Below are 5,465 nucleotides of genomic sequence, written 5' to 3'. Positions count from 1 at the left end.
GTAAGTAAAAGAAATGCCTCCTCCACATGTTTGCTTTGCATAAAGAATGTCTTACCCACCACTATCTTCTCGGCCGCCTGGATTTCCTGCTGTGCCTTCTCGGCTTCGGCCTTGGCGTCTTTCATACTCACAAGGGCCTTCGCAAGCTCGGACTCCTTCATCTTAAGATCATGCACCAAGGACTCGAACTTTTTACCGAGCTCCTAGAGCTCTTGCTGTACCTCGCCCACCCTAGCATCTTGCTTCTCGCGCTCTTTGCACTCCAGAGCCGCCTTGTCCTCGGCCTCGGACAGCGCTTTCTTCAGAGACGCCACTTCGGTGGTTGCCCCTGTTGCAAAGTCATGATGCTTTATCTTTAGAATAGCCAATTTTGCCTATTCTTCATTATATGAGTGCGAGGAATTACTCGCCTTTGTTCTCTTCGAGCTGCCTCTTTGTGAGGTCGAGCTCTCCCTGCGCCTGCTCCAGGTCCCGTTTTAGTCCAGTGACCTTGGCTGTGCGAACAGCAGCGGCAGGCAGCATAGCCTGCTTAGTGACATACACACTTACTATTAGACTCCTGCGGATTATAATTGACCATCTATTTGGCTTTTCCTTCTGAACACCAAATAGAGTATCAGGGGCTACTACCTATCGGGTGGTAATTTTACATATTTCCTACTTACCTCGAATCCCGTCAGGAGGCTGGTGCAGTCTTTGGTTAGTCCGCTCTTGGTGGACAAAACCTTTTGAATCACCACACTCATAAGAGTACGGTGCTCGTCATCCATGGAAGCGCCTCGAAGCGCTTCCACCAGACTATCCGACGCCTCTGGCGTGATGGAAGTCCTCGGCATGGACGGCTCGCCCTCCCTAAAGAGGGGCTACCCGCTGAGTCCAGAACCATTGAAGGTTCCGGAGCAATGTCCGACTCAGAGCCCGGCTCAATGCGACTCTCATCGACACGATCCACGGGGATCTTGAACCCCGCGTGTCCAACATCCGGAATTCCACCTTGGGGCGTCTCCAGAGTCACCTCCCCCTGCTTTGGAATCCTTTGGGACATCACCTTTGTGTCATCCGCAGGCTAAGGAGTAGTGGCCGTCGGGAGCGAGTTCATCACCGAATCACTCAAGGATCCATCCGAAGACGATACCTCGGGATGAGCCCTGGCCGGACTACATATATGTTCAGTGTTATAACAAGACTATGAAGCAAAATCGCACTAAAGTACAATAGAGTGCGAAGACTTACGATCTCGCTAGGGGCTTCCCCTGGGCAGCCACTCTTCGTCGCTATGAGCGGCCATGGTGGAGTAGTCCGGAAGGGACGCTTTTCCCCCTTGGATGTCCTAGCCGCCCCCTCCGGGGTGGCTTTCCTCTTCTTCTCCTCCCCAGTGTGGGGAAGGAGAACTTCTTCGTGTTTCCCCCCGCCTTCGCGGGAGGAATCTGTCTCGTCGTCTTCGGACGACATGGGTAGGACGGCCTTGCGCCGAGGGCCTTTCCTGGCCCCCTGGTCTGCCTTCTTAGGCCCCCCAGCCTCTCCTGATGGGGCGGCCCCTTCTTCTTCTTCTTCCTCCCCTTCGGGGGAGGAGTTTCCCTCGTCTTCTTCGTACGAGGCTTCCGGTACGACCTTACGCCGGAGACCCTTCCTGGCCCCCGGGGCCTTCTTTTCCGGCGCCTTATAGGGCGCCGGGACTAGCATCTCCACCAGGAGAGTGTCGGTTGGGCCTTCTGGCTGCGGAGCCGGACAGTCAATCCGCTCCGCTGTCTCCACATAATCCTTATCAAATATATGCAATTACTTAAAGACTCCCTCATGAACATATTGGGATGAACTGAACCCGGTGATAGTCAGAAAACTCACCGGACGAGGAGGCCACGCGGCATGAAGTCCATGGTCCTCGGATGTGGGAGGAGGTACTTCGGATGCCTTGAACAACGCCTTCCAGGCGTCTTTGTGCGTCATGCCGTAGAGCTTCCGAAGCGTATGGTGTTCGGCCAGAACGAACTCCCACAGATTAAATACCCGCCTTTGGCACGGAAGAATCCGGTTGACTAGCATGACTTGGATCACGTTGACAAGCTTGATATTCTTGTCCTTCATATTCTTGATACAGTTCTGGAGTCTGATCAGTCTGCTGGTTCGCCCTAGGCCAGGCCCTTCCTTTCCCAGGAGGTGAGCCGCATGGGGGTTCTGGATCGGAATTCGGGGGCCGCCACCCAGTTGGCGTCGCGCGGCTCGGTGATGTAGAACCACCCCGATTGCCACCCTTTCATGGTCTCCGCAAAGGAGCCGCTAAGCCATGTGACATTAGGCATTTTGCCCACCATGGCCCCTCAGCACTCCGCTTGTAGGCCGCTCACGATCTTCGGCTTCACGCAGAAGATTTGTAGCCACAAGCCAAAGTGAGGCTGGATGCGGAGGAGGGCCTCGCACACGACGATAAACGCCGAGATGTTGAAGACAAAATTTGGGGCTAGATCATGGAAATCTAGCCTGTAGTAGAACATGATCCCGCGGACGAAGGGATGAAGTGGAAACCCCAGTCCACGGACGAAGTGGGCGACAAACACGACCCTCTCATGAGGTTTCGGGGTTTGAATGGCCTGCCCTTTGTCCGGTAGCCGGTGCGCGATGTCTGTGGCCAAGTATCTGGCCGCCCGAAGATTCGTGACATGCTTCTCTTTCACGGTGGAGGCCACCCACTTGCCTCCTGCTCCGGACATGTTTAGCTATGCGGAGAAGACTTGGGCTTGGGCGCTGGAGCTCGAGGGGGCAAGATTGGGCAAAGGAGGAAGAAGGTGTGGGTAAAAATGGGGAACTCTTATCCCTTTATAGAGGCAACAAAAGCGGTGCGCCTCCCTACTTGCCCGTTGAGAATCGCTTACTTTCCAAACGTCACGGTTGATGGCGCGATCGGATTACCCATACCCGCATTGATGAGAATCCCGTGATAAGGGGACATGATCTCTGTTTTGACAAGACGTGTCAAAGAAACCGCCTCGCAATATGCGCTATGGTTGGTTGTGGGAAAACGGTTCGAATAATGACCCGACCGTACTGACGTATCACGTTGTCTAAAAAGTTGTCAGCTGATTACATTTGTGAAATATCATTCTCTCTACGGTGATAAGTGAAGATCATTTTGCAGATCCGGATGCGGTCTACATGTTCGATAATTACTTTGGAGTATTCGAAGAATGAACCCGCCTTGCAATGCCGAAGACAAGACTGCGCACCAGACTCATCGTCATTGAAACCTGGTTCAGGGGCTACTGAGGGAATCCTGGATTCGGGGGTATCCGGACAGCCGGACTATATAGTATGTCCGGACTATTGGAGTGTGAAGATACAAGACTCAAGACTTCGTCCCGTGTCCGGATGGGACTCTCCTTTGCGTGGAAGGCAAGCTTGGCGATCCGGATATTGTATTTCCTTCCTTGTAACCGACTCCATGTAAACCCTAGCCCTCTCCGGTGTCTATATAAACCGGAGAGGTTGGTCCTTAGAAGGCCGATCACAACTACAATCATAATCATCATAGGGTAGCTTGTAGGGTTTAGCCTCTACGATCTCGTGGTAGATCTACTCTTGTACTACTCATATCGTCAATATTAATCAAGCAGGAAGTAGGGTTTTACCTCCGTCGAGAGGGCCCGAACCTGGGTAAACATTGTGTCCCTTGCTTCCTGTTGCCATCAGCCTAAGATGCACAGATCGGGACCCCGTACCCGAGATCCACTGGTTTTGACACCGACAGTCGGCAGTGCCGTCGTAGCGTGGGGGCTGGTCAAGCTTGAACTTCCGTGGCCAGATGACATTGCGCAACTCCGGGGTGAACATGCGGCACCCTACCATGGTCACGGGAGCCTATCGGGGTGGTGGAGCCTGGTCTTAGTGTTCGCGCGCCACCGCCATAGGCGGCGCACGGTCTTAATGTGGAGGTGCTGGAAGCGCATGTGCATCTTCTTGGGGCCACTGCACTACATGACAACTTGCTTCTTCAAACGTGGGCACCAGACATTGTGAGTCATGCCGTGGCGCTACCCGCATTGGCTCGACAATGGCGCCCTGCACTAGGGTGGATGAGGCGCCCCATGAGCCATGTCGCCCACGGCAGGCGACGGTTGAGGCAGTGAGCGGGCCGGCACAGCAGAGTCTCCAGCGGAGCTGACGAGCTCGATGATGCATTCGAGCCACTCCTCGTAGAAGTCGTCGACCGGGCGGTAGCGCAGGACCTCCCACGTCGTGAGCAATGCAGCCTGCGCATTCGCCGGGCCATGATGTGCGTGGGAGGACGAAGCGGTCAGAGTGAGTGATGGAGTGGCGGTGTGCCCGTCGCGGCGCATGGAGGGGTGCATCGATGAAGTTTGTTGCTCGTGGCCAGCAGGGCCCGTGGCGGTGTTTGCCGCTGGTGATGGGGGACGATGAGGATAGCCGTCGCTCGCTGGTGCCGTCTGAGCGACGCTGGCTGCGACCGCGGCCCGGCGCTTAGTGTGAGGCCGACGTGCTTTAGCCATGGAAGTGTCGGAGTAGCGGTGGATCGATCGACGGAAGAGAAGACCCGACGCACACCTACCTGGCGCGCCAAATGTCGGATTTCAGGTTCCACAAACCCTTGAGAGGTTCATACTCTAGGGTGTGTGTGGAGATTTCAACCTGCCCGGCCAACCTACTCGATAATCTCACAACATATCGTGTCGAGCTCAAAGGGAAAGGAAGACACAGCAGGTTACCCAAGTTCGGGCCACCTTGCGGTGTAAAACCCTACTCCTGCTTTGGGGTGGATTTGCCTCGAGGTGCTGAGGTAGAACTAGTACAGTGGGTAACAGCCTCAGGAGGCATGTTCTTGAGCTCAAGTGAGCTGGTGAGGTGGTGAGGGCGGAATGGACCTCCTCTACTCCCCTTGTGGATTCGACCCCTCTTCCTGGTGGTGGCCAGGACCTATTTATAGTGGCCTTGGTCCTCTTCCCAAATGTAGGCGGGAAGGGATCCCACAATGGCCAAATTTGAAGGGAGACAACAAGTACGCCCTATACTGACTAAAGTGGTCTTCGCCTGCAAAACTCTGGTCATGACACCGCGGTGGGCTCGGTGGTGACCTCCGTCCTGCCGTCCTGGCGGTTTTCTTCTTGTTTCACCAGAATGGAAACCTTTGGTTGATTCCTCGGGACTCCGTGCCTGCTGCTTGCCTCCTTTTCACCAAAGAGGAAACTGGTACTCTGTGCCCGCTAGCGCCCGCCTGGCGCCCGCTTGGCCTTGGTCGTCATGGGTCAAGTTGGCCGAGCCTCGCAAGGTGAGCCTTGCATAGAAATCTCCGCTCCTCGGGAGCCAACCTGAGGGGGCCGATCCCCTTGGAAGTCTTGGTGTTGCCCGCCTTGCGAGGCTTGACCCCTCGCGAGGGTCTTGAGTTGTTAATGTTGAATCTGGGCCATACCAGGCGTCGATAGGGCCACGCGGTGGGCTACAGGAAGGCAAGTCTG

The sequence above is a fragment of the Triticum aestivum genome, chromosome 1B, assembly GCF_018294505.1.
Source record: "Triticum aestivum cultivar Chinese Spring chromosome 1B, IWGSC CS RefSeq v2.1, whole genome shotgun sequence".
NCBI classification, from domain to species: domain Eukaryota; kingdom Viridiplantae; phylum Streptophyta; class Magnoliopsida; order Poales; family Poaceae; genus Triticum; species Triticum aestivum.
This window is presented reverse-complemented; position numbering follows the sequence as displayed.